This window comes from Eulemur rufifrons, unplaced genomic scaffold (genome assembly GCF_041146395.1).
Source record: "Eulemur rufifrons isolate Redbay unplaced genomic scaffold, OSU_ERuf_1 scaffold_84, whole genome shotgun sequence".
In the NCBI taxonomy this organism is placed as follows: Eukaryota; Metazoa; Chordata; class Mammalia; order Primates; family Lemuridae; genus Eulemur; species Eulemur rufifrons.
This window is the reverse complement of record NW_027182866.1, coordinates 649712-669650: the sequence shown is the minus strand read 5'-3', so window position 1 is coordinate 669650 and position 19939 is coordinate 649712. Positions and strand designations below refer to the sequence as shown.

At 47.2% G+C, this 19939-nt stretch overlaps 1 protein-coding gene across 5 annotated transcripts in view; it reads left to right on the top strand.

The window, feature by feature from the left end:
• Positions 1 to 19939, top strand: part of GNB1 (G protein subunit beta 1) — a 77556-nt gene that overhangs the window by 25911 nt on the left and 31706 nt on the right. The window contains exons 2-3 of one of the 5 annotated variants that reach the window (XM_069464723.1): positions 5482 to 5615; positions 17923 to 17971. The exons of 1 other annotated variant lie outside the window; for it this stretch is intronic. The gene's annotated coding sequence lies outside the window, so the exon portion shown is untranslated. Of the gene's footprint in view, positions 1 to 5481; positions 5616 to 7959; positions 7979 to 17922; positions 17972 to 19939 lie in introns of those variants that run through there. 3 more of the 5 variants (XM_069464724.1, XM_069464725.1, XM_069464726.1) reach the window with 3 other exon arrangements.

Genomic DNA, 19939 nt, shown 5'->3' with positions numbered 1-19939 from the left:
TTGTTTCTGTGGTGGAGATCCCAGCCTTTGCCTGGCCTCCCCATGCTCCCTTCTCAGGCATCCCACTCACTGTCCATGTGGCCGGGCCAGCTGCCCGTAGGACTCACTGCATCTTCTCTGGTGCCGCCTGGCCCAGAGGACTCTTTCTAGAAACGGAGACACGCTGGTGTTGGCAGTCGTTGTGATGTAGGATTGCAGACGGTGTGGGAGTGTGGGCAGGACAACAGTGGCTGGTAAGAGAAAGGGCGGCAGAGGGGTAGAGAAAGTACACCCAGAAAAACAGAAAGCTCCCCAAGGAGCCAGCCTAGGCTGGGTTTGGTTCCTGTTTCTACTTTCTCATTTTCAGTTTCTTTCTGTTTTTTTTTTAGACAGGGTCTCCCTTTATTGCCCAGGGTGGAGAGCAGTGGCGTCATCACAGCTCACTGCAGCCTGGAACTCCTGGGCTCACGGGATCCTCCTGCCTCAGCCTCCCGAGTAGCTGGGACCATAGGTGCACCCAGCACGCCTGGCTAAGTTTTCTATTTTCTGTAGAGATGGGATCTTTCTCTTGCTTGGGCTGGTCTCGAACTCCTGACCTCAAGTGATTTTCCCGCCTCAGCCTCCCAGAGTGCTGGGATTATAAGCATGAGTTACCACGCCCAGCCAGTAAGCTTCTTGGAGAATTTCTATAACTAATGGTACTTTGATCAAAGAATTTTATCTTACTTAGATATTTGCTTGCTTAAAGCTTAACTCGGAAGGAACATCTGGAACTAACAGGAAATCCTCCTTAGAACAGATTTTTGTAGGACTCTTTTCTGTTTCTACCTTTTTTTTTTTTTTTTGGAGACAGGGTCTTGCTCTGTTGCCCCGGCTAGAGGCCAGTAACATCATCATAGCTCACAGCAGCCTCAGACTACTGGGCTCAAGCCATCCTCCTGCCTCAGCCTCCTGTCCACTTCTTTACTGTGGTCTTCTTACTCTCCTCCCCTTTTTTTTTTTTTTTTTTAATAACTGAGCTTTTTTGTACCAACATAGTTTAAGAGAGGGTTAGCAGTTGGACTAAACATTCCAGGAATGGAGACAATAAGGTTAATTTGCCTCTCACACCCAGAGAGTTTGCCGGTGTTTCATGTGAGCAGGGAATAAACTCGACCCTTCCCTCTCCTTGGAACTCTGTAGATGTCAAAGCATCAGAGTGGCCTTCTCTGGCCACCTTTTTATGAACGACCCCTGTCCCACCTATCTTACCCAGTTTCATTTTTCCTTCGCAGTGAACGGCCCCTGTCATATCGAAATTAAAGACTGACATTATTTACGTAGTGTGACACAGCTGGAAAGTGAGCTCCGTGAGAGCAGAAGCCGTGTCGTTTCCTGCGGGTCCCTGCGTGCCGCTGCCTGGCCCGTGATGGTAGCTTGGTCCGTGGTCGTAGGTGTCAGGTGAACGAGTGAAGGGCGGCTCACAGACATAACCCGGGCATCGGGGCCAGTTTATTGATAGATGATTTGTCAATAATTTAAAGCTTTCATCGTTTTTAGTACCGTTACATACAGTGTGGCTGCACATGTGCTCGGACCCCAGCAAACGTCTGTGCGTGTCTCGTTCCGGCCTGCAGGGGTGCCCGGCACAGTGACGGGCTCGCAGATGCCTTTCTCCCAGCGACCCCGGGACCCAGACGCCAGCCCAGCCTCGCAGAGCACCGTGTGGTCTGCACAGCCTGAGGCGTGGTTTCTGTTGTTTTGTTTCTTTCCAGTCTCCATTCCAAATCACAGATTATTTAGAACGTGGATTATAAAAACACTTTTGACTCAGAATACCTTCCGTGTTTTGCAGGTTTTATAGGAAATTAAGGTGCTCATGTCTTTAGCTACTAAGTCCTTTTTCTTGACTGTTGGGGGGAATATTTTACTTTTTAAAATTGTCTCTAATTCTTTAAGGCAAAAATTATTCGTGTTTCTAGGATTTCTGTTGAAGCAGCTAGTGGTTAAGGTCTCGGTCCGAATCCGGCAGAGAGCACCGGAGTCGCCGGGGGTGTGTGTGTACATCTGTTTGACCTCCCTGGGCTTACTGAATCAGACTGCTTGGGAGGAATACCTGGGAATACAGTTGGTGCGGGTTTAAAATTAGGCTAGGCTAAAAAGTTCGATTTTTCTTCCGTAGGAGGAGTATCTGAAGACTTTTGAGCGGAGGAGTCATATGTCAGAGCTGTCCTTCAGAAAGATAAATCAGGCAGTGATGTGTAAGATGGATTGAAGAAGAAGAGAGGTGGGGTGAGGAAGAAAGTAACAGGCAAAGATGGTGAGCCGGAGGAGGCCGAGGCACGGGGGTAGAGCGCAGGGTGCGGGGGGCACTGGCTGGAACGCGGTGGCAGTGTGGTCTGCGGGTGTCGGGGTCTGTGCGGGGCCATCAGTGGGTCTGGAAAGGAAAGGCACCCTGAGTCCCTCATCCTTTCACACTGGTGGCATCTGACAGGCCCGTCAGCGTGATAGGGGATGGCTAGAGTTTCTAGGAATTGGGGGGCGTCAGGCAGGGAAGTAACAGGGAGTGGATGGCTGACACGGGAGAACCAGTTAGCAGGGCTCGAGGAGGACGTGAGTGGGGGTGGCAGATGCTGCCGAGACCGGCCACGCGGAAGGAGGCTGAGGGTCTGTTGTTGCTGGCTTTGCAGTCGTAGGGTGGGCAATTGGAGGCCACAGATTCGAGCTTGGAAGGGATGACAGAGGTGGGGATTTGGGAGTTCTCATGGAGACCAGCGATGAAGCCATAAAGTGAAGAGATCACATATCTGTTCACAAGCACCTGGGTTACTTGGTGCTGGTGTAGGTTTGGATATACAGAACGTTCTATTAGTGTTACTGATTGCAAGAAACAAACCAATGGAAGCTCTAGATCAAGCAAAAGTAATAACATTAATGGGATTAATTGTAAGGAGTGGAATGGAGAGGGGCCTAGGAATGGACAGGAAGAAGGAGGGTGATCTGGAGGGTAGCCAGCCGCAGCTGTGCGTTCCTGTTACACGTCCGGGTGTGGGGTCCCGCCCGACTTAAGGGCTCAGTGTCCGTGCTGTTGGGGGATAGAGTTTGTTTGGCCTGGCTTGAGTTGGAGGTCCCACCCCCGGTCTGGGCAGAGTGGTGGGCAGACAGGGCTGTGAGGTCAGTGTGAACGAGCTGCTGCCCGTGGCCCATCCCAAGACCGTGGCGTTTGGAGGAGGAGCAGTGGTGGCAGCTCTTAGAAAAGGTAGCGTGAAGGCTGAACAGGTCCCTCCCCAAGAAAGCGTTCAGAGCAGTGACCAGGGCAAGGCACTGTCCTTGCCTACAGCTGGTAGAATAGAAAAATAGCAATGAACTGAGTGGACGGAAGGCAGATTGCTTAAGTAGGGGAAGGGTGGAAGGTTCTTGAAGAGGCATCTTTGAGCTCTGTCTTTAAGGTTAAATGGCATTTCCTGGCTTGGGGAGAGGGCAAAGAACGTTTTGAGCAAAGGGGTAAATCTTAATTCTTGTATCTAACTTTCTCTTTTAGATGTACACAGACTCCTTGTTTTAAAATGAGAGTAAATACAGTGTCCCTGTCAGCCACTAGGCTCAGGAGTCAGATTGCTGAGTGTAATCCTAGCTCTGCCCCTTACTTTTTGTACAGCTGCTTTTCTGTGGTCTTGCAGAGTTGAAGTCACAGGCGTGATGATGATGGCGATCAGGACAGGGATTGAGTCAGGTGGTGCCTGTGAAGTATTTAGCATCGTAGCCTCTGGCACACCACAAGTCCTTGATACTTTTTATCGTTTAAAAATAATTTGAACTGTATCTTCTTTTTTAGCTATACTTTTAAAATCTAGTTTGGTGGCTTGGACTATATCTGTTTAGCTATTCTCAACATTTCAAATGTGTATATTCATGACGCTTACTAATTAAATTGTTGTAAGACTTAAATGGATAATAGGAAGAGTGCTTAGAGCAGTGCCTGATGCAGAGCTGAGTGCCGTGTGGGCGGCGTGTTGGCGTGAGCACCGCGTCGCTGCTGATCACGGAGTCGGAGGGCACCCGTGCACGGACTGGGACGCTGGGGCCTCAGTGGGATGTCTTCCTCATTTTTCCCCCTTTGGGGAAAACATCCTCTAGTAGCTTCCTGGATTTTGTGTGTCTTTATTCTGACCTTGGCGTGTTAGTTTTGTTGAGTATAGAATTCTTGGTTGGAGTTAGTTCAAGATATTCCTCTGTTTTCTTTGAGCTTCCAATGTTGCAGTTGGGAAATCTGGTGCCCTTTGATTCTTGACCCCTTATATGGCACCAGTTTTACCATCTGGACACTTTGAGGGTCTGCGTCTTGTCTCTGGTTTTTTGAAATGTGATATGCTTTGGTATTAGTCTCTTTTCGTTCATTGTGCTGGGCATCTTTTTAGTCTGGAAATTAGTGCATCTGTTTAGTCTGGAAACTTATTTAGATCTAGAAGGAATTTATCAGAGCTTTATAGGGGCATTGTGTTAGTCTGCCTCCTCATTTCTCTATTGAATTTAAAGTGCTCTGAGCATTTTGCTGTTTTTATACACTTTTCCATATTGACGTATTTCCCTGGCCATGTTTCCCTGGTTCTTCCTCCAAAAACATATCAAATGTTTAATAGTCATTACTGTTCTTAATGGCAAAGTTACTTTTTTTCTTGCTAAATTTGAGGTACTCACCTAGGTGAAATCAAAATTGGGAGAAAGTTGAAGAGATTTTTTTTGGCCATATTGCATAGTGACCGTCCTTCTGGAAAAAATGAAAAACTTTCCAACATAACTTTTTCCCTAAAGATTTACTGTGTCCCCTATAGAAACCACAGTGAAGTGGTTGCTAAGAAAAAAGGGTGCGAGTGGGGTTCAGTGAACACAGGAAAATACAAGGCATTTTAGAAGATTTAGTGAAAAAGATACCCAACATGTATCATACATAAAACTGTGAGGAATTTTAGGAGATGGAGACTGTGAAAAAGAGTTAAATGGAAATGTTAGAGGTAAAAAAAAAATCGAACATGAATAATTTCTTCTGAAAAATTATCCTGTTGAGCTTATCAGCAGATTGACTTAGCTGAAGAAGGAATCAGGGAAACTGAAGATGGGGTCAGTAGAAATCCAAAGAATAAACTGACAAAAACAGTCTCCAGAGTTGTGGGGCGGGACAGACGGCTGACATGCGTGTAATTGCCGCTCTGGAGAGAAAGTGGGGCAGAGGAAACGCTTGAAGAGCTCATGGTTAAGAATATTTCACTTAATAAAAGACAGCAAACCAGAGACCTGTGAAGTTCAGAGAACTCTAAGCACCTTCAGTACAAACCAACCCACCACCTGGGCGTCACAGTCAAACTGCTGAAAATCAAAAATAAAGAGAAAAATTTGAATGTAGCCAGAGAAAAAAGATACATTTCATCCAAAGGAACAAAGAACTACAATAGACTTTTTGTTAAAAACTATGCAAGTGAGAAGAGAGTGGAGTAACATCTTTTTTTTTTCTTGTTTTACTTAAAGAGACATCTTGCTCTGTGGCTCGGGCTGAAGCACGGTGGTGTGATTGTAGCTCCCTGCATCCTCCAACTCCTGCGCTCAAGCGACCTGCCTCAGCCTCCTAAGCAGTGGGGACCACAGCGTGTGCCATCGAGCCTGTGAGTACATCTTGAAAGGCCTGAAGGGACAAAAGTGTCAGAAGTCCACATCCAGTGAAAATACTTTTCAGAATGAAGGCGAAGTAAAGACTTTCTCATGCAAAAGCTGCAGAGTTCATTGCCAGTAGATCTGCCCTACAAGAGCAGGAAGTGCGTCAGGCAGAAGTGCAGCCGCTGCGGCAGGCACCCTGCGGCCATCTGTGCCAGCTGTCCGGTCGGGCACAGTCCCCAGCGTGGCCGCTCTCCCTGGAGATGCCTGCTGCGTGGTTGGAGCCCCAGGCTGCTTGTGCTCTGACCAGTGGCTGCAAGTTTGGGGCGTTCCCACGATCTCCTTGTGATATTATTAATGTATAACATATGTAAAGATATGTTTTCATCTGTGGTTCCTGACTCATAACTCCCATAGCGCTTGTCACAGTCTTTTGTGACAATGTTGGGTGCTTAGGACTCAGAAGCAGCCTCAGGAAACAGAATTTCAGGACTCCAATCTGATTGTGAATCACAAGACCCTCATTCCATAGAGGGTCCTGCCCCGTACCCGGGAGGAGGGGATGCTGCCCAGGGAGGTCAGGAAGACTCTGAGCAGACAGGCCTTGCTGGGCTTAGATCAGATGTTCTTTGTCCAGTGACGTCTCTGTACAGTTGTCAGTGATGCCTGTCCAACGAAGGTCTCCATAAAAGCCCCAAGAGGACGGGGCTCAGGGAGCTTCCAGAGAGCTGAACACATGGAGGTCCCAGCGCGGGGGTGGTGCACCTGCGGAGGGGTGGAAGCTCCTGGCCCTTCCCTCGCACCTCGCCCCGTGCATCTCTTTGTCTGTCTCCTTCATAATGTCCTTTATAACAAATGAGGAAACGTGTTTCCTGAGTTCTGTGAGCTGCTCCAGCAAATTAAATGAAACCGAAGAAGCAGCTGTGGGAACCCCGACTTGAAGCCAGTTGGTCAGACGTTCTGGAGGCCTGGACTTGTGGCTGGCGTCTAAGAGGGGGCTGAGCTCTCAACCTGTGGGATTGGACGCTGTCTCCACGTGGACAGTGTCAGGGTTGAGTTGGAGGGCAGCCCGCTGGTGTCCCCTCCTGGTGGTGGGGAGAACCCTGCCAACACGCACACGCACACGCACGCACACGCACACACAGGTCACAAAACTTTTCTGTGTTGATCGTTATTGTGTTGGTGTAAGAGCAAAGGAAAAATGTGGTTTGAGTTTTTTTTAAATATTCCTCAAGTTTGGTAATTTGCTAGAACAACTCACAGAGCTCAGGAGAGCATTATATTTAACACTATGATAATTTTATAAGGGATACAAATCAGACCGACCAAGTGAAGGGACACACAGGGCAAGGTCTGGGAGGGTCTCACAGAGCCCCTGTGCCATCTCCCCGTGGAATCACAGGCTCACACGGAGCTGCCTTCCCCACACAGGAGCTGCCCCGAGCCTTGGGGTCCACAGGGTGGGTTTTTTTTTTTGGTGGTCACAGTTTTTATTGGGGTTTCATTACATAGGCACAATTGATTAATTCATTGACTACGAGATTGAACTCAGTTTCCACACCTCGGACCCCCAGGTCAGAATGGCTTAAAACCCCAACACAGGGCCAAGCATGGTGGCTGATGCTTGTAATCCTAGTACTCTGAGAGGCCAAGGCGGAAGGATCCCTTGAGGTCAGGAGTTCGAGACCACATCTCTACCAAAAATAGAAAAAATTAGCCGGGCATGGTGGCGCATGCCTGTAGTCCCAGCTACTTGGGAGGCTGAGGCAGGAGGATCGCTTGGGCCCAGGAGTTTGAGGTTGCTGTGAGCTATGATGATGCCACCACACTCTAGCCAGGGAGACAGAGTGAGACTCTGTCTCAGAAAACCAAAAAACCCCCAACTCTTTAATCACCTGAGTCATCTTATCTCTTAGCATAAACTCAGGGGCTCATGTGTAACAAAGACACGCCTTATCACTCCAGAAATTCCAAGAGTTTTTGAAGTTCCCTATCAGAAAGACCAGACTAAAATGCTAGACAATTGTGATACAAAGAGTGGGAAGGAAAAAATAGGGTTCGTTGAAAATTCGAGTATAATTCTGACTCCTTGTCAACTATTGATAGTCTGCTGTTGATGGAAATCCTTATTGATAACATAAACAGTTGATTAACACATATTTTGTATGCTACCTGTATTATAGACTGTTTTTTTACAATAAAGTAAGCTAGGGAAAAGAAGGGAAAATATATTTACTATTCATTAATTGGAATTGGCTCATCATAAAGGTCTTTATTCTCATCTTCAGGTTGAGTGGTCTGAGGAGGAAGAGGAGGGTTTAGACTGGTCTTGCGGCTGTCAGAGGCAGAAGAGGTGGAGGAGCACACTCACTCGGTGGGACTTTAGGGAAACAGGTCATCATTTCTGTCTGAATTTTTTACTTTTTCAGTTCTCTAAAGATGCTCCTATGCCAATTGAGTTTCCGTTCCTGTATCATAGAAGGGTCTGCATTTAAAAGAAGTCAAAAGCAGTCCTGAGAGATCGGAACCCTTCTGCCCGGTGGTCTAGTGCTAATCGTTTTCTGTCACTGCAGCTTCTGTGTCCTCGTCCTCGGTGTCTGGCACTGGTGTGGAAGCGCTGCTCCCCGTCACGTCACCCTCTGTGTGGGGCGTGTTGGCTCCTGGGTTTCTACCAAATCCATATCTTAAAGCCCTCCGTCCACCAACTGTTTTGCCATATTCCGTTTCTATCATGGTTCCTGGATTGGCTCTGCTGTAAATCCTGTGAAGTCATGCAGAACATCTGGACACAGTTTTCTCCAGCAGGAAGTTATGATTTTTGGCTTTTTCTGAAACAATGATGGCATCTTCAGTGGTGTAATCCTTCCGTACTTTCATGATGTTTTCTCTATGGGGGTTCTTTTCCATAGCATTGACAAGCCTTTCCGTAGAGTACTGTGTGCGATGACTCTTAAAGGTCCTTATGACAGCCGGGTGCGGTGGCTCACACCTGTAACCCCAGCAGTCTGGGAGTCTGAGGCAGGTGGATCGCTTGAGCCCAGGAGTTTGAGGTTGCAGTGAGCTATGACGACATCATTACACTCTAGCCCAGGCAATAGAGCGAGACTCTGTCTCCAAAAAAAAAAAAAGAAAGAAAATGGTCCTTATGTCTCCGGATCTAGAGGCTAAGTTAAGAACTTTGTATTTGGGGACAAGTAGACCACTTAACACCTTCGGTGTTGAACTCATAGGTTTCTGGGTGGCCAGGCGCATTGCCCAATATCAAAAGAACTTTAAAAAGCCGTCCCTTATTGGCAAGGTACCTTCTGACATCAGGGACAGAGCATCCATGGGGCCAGTCCAGGAAAGGGGTTTTCACTGTCCCTGCCTGGTACAACCAAGAGACTGACAGCTGGGGTTATCTTTTCCCTTCAAGGCCCGTAGCCTCATGGATGAGTGTGATCCTGACCCAAACCCGACTGCACGTGCACGGAGCCGTAGAGGCAGCCTGTCCGCTCCTGCCTCAAATGCCCCCAAATACTGGTGCCCACTGCTCTTCCTTGCTAGTGCATGTCCTTTGTGGCATTTTTTTCCCCCAGAATAGGTAACTTTCATCTGTATTAAAAAGTGGTGCGGGCAGATTTTCTTCTTCCCCAATGATTTTCTCAGTGGTATCTGGAGCTCTGCTGCCTCTTGGTTGGCAGAAGCTGCTTCTGTCATTTTGACAGTTTTAAAGCCCAGTCTCTTTCTGAATTATCAAACCATCCTTTGCTGGCATTTAAGTCTCCAGCTTTTAGATCCTTCATCTTCCTTTTGCTTTAGGTTGTCATCAAATGACGACTTCTCAAATCACATTGGAGTCTATAGGTATATCTTTCTTACAGCAATCTTGCACCCACATAAAAGCTGCATTTTCTCTTCTCTCCTCTCTGAGGGTCTCTCTCTTGCCCCGGGTAGGCTGCCGTGGCTCGTCACAGCTCAGCGCAATCTCAAACTCAGGGCTTCGAGCAATCTTCCCGCTTGGCCTCCCAAAGTGCTAGAATTACAGGTGTGAGCCGCCACTCCTGGCAAAAGCTGCATTTGCAGTAGGAGTTAAAAAAGTATTTCACACAAAGTGCAGGGTTTTCGTGCCTGCTGGCGTAGCTGCAGCGATGGCTTCACGATTTCCTTTTCTTCTGTTTTTTACAATGGTCCTTACGCTGAATTAATTTATCTGGAAATGGCGCAGCCACAGCTGCAGATCCCATTCTGTGGAACATAGCAGGCAGTTCGACCTTTTCTTGTCATGTGGTGACTTTCCTCTGTTTCTTGGGAGCACTTGCAGCATGAGTAGTGGCATTTCGTATGTGTCCTGTGGTTTTTATTCAAGGTTTCCTGTATTGTGCTAAAAGCGATGAAAAATACGGGAGAACCTTGCGAGGTCGTGTGTCACGCTGTATGCAGTTTACCTGCGAGACGGCTCACGTGGAGATGGTCAGGTCTCAGGGTGTTTTAAGTCAATACTCGCAATACTTGAGCTCACCACAGTTAATTTTACGCAATTGTGAGTTAATACAGCATCTTTATGTTTGTTTACATTTCCCTTGATTGCTAATAGTGCCCTGTGTGTGTGTAAGTTGAAATTTTAGCTTTTTGTAATAGATCTGTGTATATTTTATGCTAGTAAATAAAATAGACTAGTCTCTACTTATGCTTTATGCATTCATAACATACCTAACTTTCTCTTAATTTTTTCAACATTTCTAGGCTACACAGTTAATCTTGGGTTTTTTTCAAATTGCTCCAAATCTCCAAAAAATTTTCCAATTTTTACTGAAAAAAATCTGCATATAAGTGGAGCCAGGTAGTTCAAGCGCTTTTTGTTCAGGTGTCAGCTGTATTTTGTTTTAAGATTCTCCCCAGCCCCACCCCGTCAGTAAAGTGCCGCCATGGTGACAGAGTGTGAGGGAGGAAGTCTCGCCTGTGTGCGTGAGCAGCCCAGTCGCTGTGTGGACTGCAGAAGGATCTAGGGAAACTCATGTGCAAAGTGCTAGGATGTTACTTGATGGTCAGCTGTGTTACGTGAAAGACTTAAAGACTGTATTAAGTCTGTATTGTCAACCCTGGAGCAACCGCTAGGAAATTCTTATAAAGAGATGTTGCTAATAAGCTAGTAGTGGAGATAAAATAGAACCATAGAAAGTACTCAGTCTAAAAGAAGGCAGGAAAAAGGGAGCGAGAAGCAACAGATGGGCAGTTAGAACACAGCTCTCGATGATAGTTTCAGATACAGCCTTGTCAGTGATTTCATCGACGGCCGAAACCTCCCGTTTAAGAGATTGTCAGATTGTATTTAAAAAAGGAAGAGTCAGCCATATGATGTACAAGATCATTTACTTCAAATGTAAAGATACAGCTTAAAAATAAAAAGATGGAAATGGGTGTATCATGCAACTACTAATCAAAGATTAGTACTCGAAGCTTAGTATTGGCTGCAGTGGCAGTTAAAATATTAGACAAAGGGGCCGGGCGCGGTGGCTCACGCCTGTAATCCTAGCCTCTGGGAGGCCGAGGCGGGAGGATGGCTCAAGGTCAGGAGTTCAAGACCAGCCTGAGCAAGAGTGAGACCCCATCTCTACTAAAAATAGGAAGAAATTAGCTGGACAACTAAAAATACATATAGAAAAAATTAGCCGGGTGCGGTGGCGCATACCTGTAGTCCCAGCTACTCGGGAGGCTGAGGCAGGAGGATCGCTTGAGCCCAGGAGGTTGAGGTTGCTGTGAGCGAGACTGTCTCAAAAAAAAAAAAAAAAAAAAAATTAGACAAAGTAGGCTTCAGGAAAAGGACTGTTACCAGGGATTAAAAGTTACGTTACCACATGATGTAAGAAGTCAGCTCATCAAGAAGACATCATAAGCCTAAATGGGCAAGTACCCAACAATAGAGCTTCAAAATACTTAAGATAAACACTGATTGAATTGCAAGAGGAGATAAATAAATCTGCACTATCAACCAGTGTGTCCTAGTTGGCACGTGTGGAGCTACCCAATACGTTCTTTTCACGTTGAACTTTCAGCAAAAGAGACCACAGTCTGAGTTGCAAAACAAATCTCAACAAATTTAAAGAATAAAAAGCATACAAAATGTGTTCTCTGACAATGGAATTAAACTAAAAGTCAGTAACAGTGCTATCTGGGAAGTCCTCAAATATTTAGAAATTTAAAACATCAAAGGAGGCATCATAAAGGAAGTTAGAAAATATTTTAATTTGAATGAAAATGAAACATGTCAGCATTTGTGAGGCATAGCTCTAAAGCATTGTTAACAGGGAAGTTTATAGCATTAAGTGCTAAATACAGAAAACAAAAAAGCTCTAATCAATCTAATTTTAAAATCTGGAAGAGGAAATTAGAGCAAGCAGAATGAAGAAAACAAAGTAGGAGCAGAAGTTCATGAAATTGAAAATAAAAACTGTAGAGAAAGTTAATGAAATTAAAAATTGGTTTTTTGAAAAGATCAAACAAATTGATAAACTTCTAGCCAGAGAGGAAAAAAATTACATTAAACACTGTTAAAATGAACAAGCCCAGGAGTGCGAGGCTGCAGTGAGCTCTGATCACACCACTGCACTCCAGCCCCGGGCGACACAGACCCTGTCTCTTACGGGAAAAAAATTTAAAAGTGAACAAAACCGAATTCATCTTTTTTTATTTTTTATTTTTTTGAGACATAGTCTCACTCTGTTGCCCGGGCTAGAGTGCCGTGGCGTCAGTCTAGCTCATAGCAACCTCAAACTCCTGGGCTCAAGCAATCCTTCTGCCTCAGCCTCCCAAGTAGCTGGGACTACAGGCATGTGCCACCACACCCGGCTAATTTTTTCTATATATTTTTAGTTGTACATCTAATTTCTTTCTATTTTTTTAGTAGAGATGGGGTCTCGCTCTTGCCCAGACTGGTCTCAAACTCCTGAGCTCAAATGATCTGCCTGCCTTGGCCTCCCAGAGTGCTGGGATTACAGGTGTCAGCTACTGCTCCCGGCCTGAATTCATCTGTTTTTAAAAGTACACATTTTTTTGGGTAGAGATGGGAGCTCATTATGTTATCCAAGCTGGTCTCAAACTCCTGGGCGCAGGTGATCCTCACACCTTGGCCTCCCAAAACTCTGGGATTGCTCTTGTGAGCCACCACATCTGTCCAGTCATAGATAGTTGAAGATGATGACACAGAGGTGTCATCATTAATTCCAGTATTATCATTTCACATTCTTCTTGTTCAGTATGTCTTTGTATTAGAGAATTATCAGAAGTGAGTTTACTTTGTCTCTTACAACCTCCCAGTTCTTTATGCAAAACTCTTGGGGCTGGATGTGTTTGGAATTCACACTTCCTTAGGCGTAGAAAGATAAAGTGGTGTGTATGCACAGTACTTACAGCAAAGCTTATAATCAGTACCCTAACGCCTGTGATGAACATAAGACTGTTCACACTGAATGCAAAAAAGGACTAACTGATGCCCATGTGTCTTTTCTGCTCTGGTTTTGGGATCTCAGAATTGTAATACGTTTGTTTTGTTTATTGAGTCTTGCTCTGTTGCAAGGCTGGAGTGCGGTGGCGTCATCACAGCTCACTGCAACTTCAAACTCGTGGGCTCAAGTGATCCTCCAAGTAGCTGGGTCCATGTCACCACGTCTGGCTAATTTTTAAATTTTTTGTAGAGATGAGGTCCTGCTATGTTGCTCAGGCTGATAGGAGCACCTGGCTTCAAGAGATCCTCTACCTTGGCTTCCCAAAGTGCTGGGATTGCAGGCCTGAGCCTCTGCATCTGGCCTCAGAATGGTAGATAAATAATGGACCTGTGTGTTTTCTCTCATCTTGGGGTTATGTTGATACAGAAGAAATCATACCCAACAAATGTACCTCTGCTTGATTTGAAATCCTCAAGAGGATTCAGTTTCCAGATTTTGAAAAATATGAAATAACAATACCACACTCATCCAAATAATAGTATTTGATACTTGAACCCTCAACATGTACTAGATTATTTATGTACAAAGAGTTTAATCACATTAATATTCAATATTGGTAAATTAACTCAGTAGAGTCAGAACATATTCTCAGTTGATTTTATCAAGAGCCTTGAGGCTGGGCACAGTGGCTCACGCCTGTAATCTTAGCACTCTGGGAGGTCAAGGCAGGAGGATCCCTTGAGCTCAGGAGTTCGAGACCAGCCTGAGCAAGAGCGAGACCCATCTCTACAAAAAACAGAAAAGAAAAAACAGCTGGGCAACTAAAAATAGTGGCAAAAACCTCTAGTCCTAGCTACTCGGGAGGCTGAGGCAGGAGGATCCCTTGAGCCCAGGAGTTTGAGGTTGCTGTGAGCTAGGCTGACGCCACAGCACTCGAGCCTGGGCAACAAAGCAACAGAGTGAGCTTTGTCTCCAAAAAAAAAAAAAAAAAAAGAGCGAGAGAAAGAGCCTTGAAAAGGTACCTAATCTTTCACACAGTAATTCCATCTTTGGAAATCCCCTAGGGATTTTAACCGAATACAGCCATGAAACAGCCACAACTATGAAAATAGACTACCCTGCTGCTGGGCACTTGGCCGAGAGCCGTGAAGCCCACGGTCCCGGAGAACGACTTGGGCTGACTGCAGCTCCTCTGCTCTGGGCCGCCGCCCCCTTCCCCGCAGTCCCTGGGGAGCATAGTCCGAGAGTGTCCAGCCTGCATTTTCTGCTTCAGCTGTTCCTTCTTGAGCCTCAGAGTCCTGTCCTGGCCCTGTTTATGTGTTTACAGGCTTTTACCCAAATCACATGGGCTCACATGAGACTACCCCACCCCCTTGCCTTTTTTTTGTGTTGAGATAGTCTCGCTCTGTTGCTCAGGCTAGAGTGCCGTGGCATCAGCCTAGCCCACAGCAACCTCCAACTCCTGGGCTCAAGCGATCCTCCTGCCTCAGCCTCCCGAGCAGCTGGGACTACAGGCATGTGCCACTGTGCCCGGCTAATTTTCTCTATTTTTAGTAGAGACAGGGTCTCGCTCTTGCTCAGGCTGGTCTTGAATGCCTGGGCTCAAGCGATCCTCCCACCTTGGCCTCCCACAGTGCTAAGATTACAGGCGTGAGCCACCACGCCCGGCCCAGCCTTTCTTGATTTTAGTTGAATTTGTATTGGTAGTGTCCCTCTCTCCGCTGTGCTTTCTGACTGGACTATAAGGCTCATGTGGGTGGCTAGCCATGGCTGTTTTTGTTGACTTGTGTCTTTAATGTCTACCATACTATTAATAACTTAACATTTATAGGCACTCAGAAGTATTTGTTGAATGAATGAGGTGGTCAGGGAATTTGACCCATAGGTGGCTTTGAAGTAAAGCTAAGGCATTAGGTAGTCCTCAAAGGCCAGCGTTTGAGCTGTAGCCAGAGGCAGCGCAGAGCGATGCCAGTGCTGGGAAGGAGGGCGTGGTGTGCGGCACCAGTCCCTCCTCGTGCAGAGCCTGGTCTGGAAGCTTTGCGCTGTGCCCGTGCGCGCAGGCTGACCTGGGCAGAGTTCAGGGCGCAGCAGGGCTTGTGCTTTCAGCAGGCCACCGCATGGCCAGAGCCCCGGGGCCTGAGAGCTGTGCTGTTGGGTGGGTTTGTTTGGAGTCTTTGAAGAGTTTTGTGTACAACTTGGTTGGCTCATAAAATTGATGACAAATTTGTACTTACTCCTGTAAATCTGTGATTTGAATTTTATTTTAAATATAAATTTTGGGCTAAAAATGGGTCTGCAAATTGTTTAATCTTTTTCTTGAAATTTATGTCTGTATCTTCCCTTAATTCCTCCAGTTTCCCTGATGGCTTGCTCTCTACAGAGGTGTAGCAGAAAGATTGAGCAGGTGCTCCTGCCACCCCTGGTTTCGGGATCTGTAGCAGGACCCGTTGAGGCCGGGCCTCGCTCAGGGTGGTCTTTCCTCCAGACGGCCTGGTGGGGCGCTCTTGCCGCCAGCCCCATGCGGGTCCCCGGGTGCCCCTGTCTGCCTGGCTCCAGCACTCTGATACTGTCAGCCCCGGGAGTCTTAAGATGCACCTCTCCCTCCCACTGGAACTTTGCCTGTCGTAGGTATGGCAGCGTTGTAAAATGTGGAACGGAGGCTTTGGTTTTATTAAATTCTCAGTTTCCTGATTTTCTTTAAGGGCGGTGCTGCTGGTTTAGGTCACATTATTGTGGGACCAGTAGTCTTGTCCTTAGTGCTGGGTAGTCAGAACGAGAGTCCACGGTTGGGTCTTGTTTTTAGCCAGAAATGAGTCCAGACGACTAGGCAGGTGGATCCAGGTGAGGCAGGTGCACGGCGCGTCCGGCATCCTTGCTTTGCCGACCGTGGCCGTGTGGGGCAGGATTTGAGCCGCAGGGTGCGCTCATCGTTGGAAGTAGAGCAAGCTGTGATGCATTTTTTCTGACTAGTTTTGACATGGAAAATGCTGGGGAAGATTTCTATAGAGAGGTGGGACAATTGTGACCATCATTTTTAACAAAAGAGTTCTCAGCTGGGGCCGAACCTGCCCCTCAGGGGACATCTGGTGATTGTTACGGGGAAGGCCCCCAGCACCCAGAGGGCAGAGGCCAGGGCGCTGGGGACAGAAAGCCCCACATGGAGAACGAGACCCATGCTTTGGAACTTGATGCAGTGGGTGGCACCTTGGGCCTGCTCAGGGGACCTTCCCTGGAGCACGGGTTTATGAAGGTCGTGTAGTTTTCATCCACCCATCAACTCCTAGGTTCCCTGACTTCACACTTTTTTTTTTTTTAGGTGAAATTCACATAACGTAAAATTAAACCATTTTACAGTGAACAATTCGGTGGCAGTTAGTGTATTCACAGCTTTGTGCAGCTTCCACTGCCGCCCGATTTCACAGCATCTTTGTCACCCCACAAGGAAACCCTGTGCCCATTAAATAGTTGCTCATTGTAGACACAGATACACTCACGCTCACACCCGTGCTCAGCCGCCGGCAGCCACTGCGTCCTGTCTCTGTGGACTCGCCTGTTCTGGTGTTTCACACACGTGGGATCATACAGCGTGCATGTGGCCTTTTGTCCGGCGTCTTTCACCGAGCGTGAGGTTGGTGAGGTTCCTCCCCGCGGCAGCGCATGTCAGTTTCTTTGTGGCTGAATAATGCTCCACTGTGCACGGACCCCGTCTTGTCACCCAGTCGTGCACCGGCGGCCGTTTGGGCCGTTCCCCCTGGCTGCTGAGTCTGCCCCTGTGAGCACAGTGTGCGCAGGCACTGAGGCCTGGTGTCCGTTCTTTGGGGTGTGCACCCGGGAGAGGACGCGCTGGCTCGCACAGTGTTTCTGCGGCTAACTTTTTGAAGAACTGTCCGTTTTCCGTCCACACCCACATGTACTGCCGAAAATGTGTGTGCTTGCTTGTGCATAAGCAGCCTTACTCCAGAATTATTTAATGAACCACTTTGTTAAGTAAATGGCTTAGAATTCACAGTTGAGATGGGAGATGGTTCAGCTTCTCAGCACCTCTCCTGGCCCGAGGCCAGATGTATGCCCAGAGTTTGTAGACTCACAGATGCTGAATTAACAGGCAGGTGGTAACCATGAAACTTCCAAGTGGTCTTTTTACACAGTTTAATTTGGGGGGGGGGGGAGTTTACAGAAGCATCTTGAAATGTTTTGAAATTTAATTTCCGGGAAGGTACAAGCAGATATTTCAGGAGAAATCAGGAATTTAACATACCTTGTTCCAGCTGAGGTGTGTCAGGAGCCGGGAGCCTGCCCTGAGATCTCTGTCAGCATTCCAGACTGTTCCCTGGAGCCCGGGGCAGGCCCTGGAAGGGCCGGGGCAGCGGGGCGGGGCGGGGCGGGGTGGGGCGGGGCGGGGGCGGGGGGTGGGGGGGGCCGTGATTGGAAATGTTCCCGTGAGACTCACCGGGACTCGGGAAGCAGTTGGCCAGCGGCTGCTTTGGGATGCGGGTGGAGTCCTCTCCATTCACCTGCCGGATGGGGAAGGTGTGGGTTCGATCAATCCTGAGAAGTTATTGAATTGCAGTGGTTTTTTATTGTTACTGTAATTTTTCTGGTAATAGGATTCTGATCCTACCCCCTATGCTTTTCAGTTTAATTCAAAAGTATTTTCCCTGGAGCATTTCTAAGGATTCCTAAAAAAGAAATTGAGATTGTATTTGTTTTTTTTTCATGCTGAAAAACAAAATACAAAAGTACTAATAAGTAAAGCAATTTTGGTGAAGAAATAGTAATAGAGAAGGGATAGATTCATATGTGCTTTTGCTTAAAATGTTAACTGCTAGCAAAATGGGATATTTTCTTCACAACCTGAACGCAATGCAAATAGAGACTTTTCTGTGTGTTTCAGACACATTTACATGTATTGGACACCAGACCAGAAGCACTTCTGAATTAAGGTAATTTTGATGTAATTGATCCTTATCAGTTTTTAAAATACAACATATGAATTTCTTCAATTTGTTTTTTTAATAGCCTGGTTTTTGTTACAGTTTTACTGTCTCTTTTAAGCCCGAAGTTGGTTTTCAGAACAAATTAATCCTGAGAAGGGTGCTTTCTTATAAAGCTTCCATTTAAATGTTCAGCAAGAAGCTTAAAGTCCCAAGTGATTATCATTTTCTTCTTTCTTTCTTTTTTTTTTTGAGACAGAGTCTCACTCTGTTGCCCAGGCTAGAGTGCCATGGTGTCAGCCTCGCTCACAGCAACCTCAAACTCCTGGGCTCAAGCGATCCTCCTGCCTCAGCCTCCCGAGTAGCCGGGACTACAGGCATGTGCCACCATACCCGGCTAATTTTTTCTATATATTTTTAGTTGTCCAGATAATTTCCTTCTATTTTTTTTTTTTTTTTTTTTTTTTTTAGTAAAGACGGGGTCTCACTCTTGCTGAGGCTGCTTTTGAACTCCTGAGCTCAAACAATCCACGTGCCTCGGCCTTCCACAGTGCTAGGATTACAGGCGTGAGCCACCGCGCCCGGCCTGTATGTCACATCTTAAGAAAGTTGTTGAAGAAACTGCACAAGCAGACTGCAAAAGGGCCCACCCCACTGACTCTGGGTGGAGAGCCTGGCAGGGTGGAGGAGGGAGATTGTTTTCTACCCATTACTTAAATTTTTTCAGGTTAAAAATTTCATAACTGCTTTTATAACAGGCGGTATTTAGTGAGTGTCTACTGTGTGTTGGTCATGGTTCTGTGGATGGAATCCTCGTAGCGCTAGCGGGGGTACGGCCCTGCCCCCACTTTCTACCTGGCGATAAGAAAGCATCGGGATTTGAACCTTGGTCTTGTGACTGTCAACCACAAAATATCACCCTGCCTCCAGCCTGCAGGGTTATCGATACCACTGGTCCTGCTTAGGTGGGCTGGACGTGAAGATGCTGATAGAAACACTATTTTGGGGGGAAAGTGTTCACCACAGTTCACAGGGAGCAGTGTGAAAGCAAAGGTTATGTCTACGTATTGGAGTGCACGTGGCACGGCAGGCGGCAGAGTCTCCCCAAACTAGAGGGTTTACGGGGTCCCCTATAAAAAAGGAGCTTGGGCTGGGCACAGTGGCTCACGCCTGTAATCCCAGCACTTCGGAAGGCCCAGACAGGGCTCGCTTGGGCCCAGGAGTTTGAGCTGTGATGACGCCACTGCACTCTATCCCAGGCAGCAGAGTGAGACCCTGTCTCATCGACAAAAAGGGAGGGGGGAACAAGGTGTTTTGAGTGTAGCCTCCTGTTGCGTGTGCTGTGTGATTTCAGCTTTTCCACCACCTTTCCCGGTTAGATCTTCCTTCTGGACGGGTGCTGTTCATTTCGTAAGACTCCATCAATTATGTATAAAGTTTGGCTCTGAAACAACTAGAGTAGGACTTCCTGTTTGGACTCGACGTGTTTGAAAGTGGTGTATTTATTAAGCAATGTTTGATTGCCTAGTGCATGCTAGGTTTTGTGCTCCACCCTGAAAGCAGGATGAGTCCACAGGCAGGGAGTGTAGACGAGGGAGAGCGGCTGCAAGCACAGCTGACTTTTCATGGTGCAGGAGACCCAAGGCCTCGGGAGAAGGGGTCGGCAGCCGTTTGCTGTGATGGCAGCGTCGAGCGGAGGGCGGCCAGGGCCAGGCCGGCTCACGCCACTCCCTGCGTGGTCCCTTTCCAGGTGCATCCTGCCCTCATGCTGTGGTTCCTGTGGTCCCCCCTTGGGCAACGTCGGGTGGCTGGGCGAGTTGACTTGTGACTGATGTGAAGGAAGTGGTACTGGGGGTCTTAACCCCCTTAATCCACAGATTCCCCCTCCATCTCTTCCTCTCTTTTTGCCCTTGAAGTTCGTTTGTTGAAGACAGACCAGCCGACCAGCCTTGGTTGCTTGTCCTGGGGTTTCTCGGG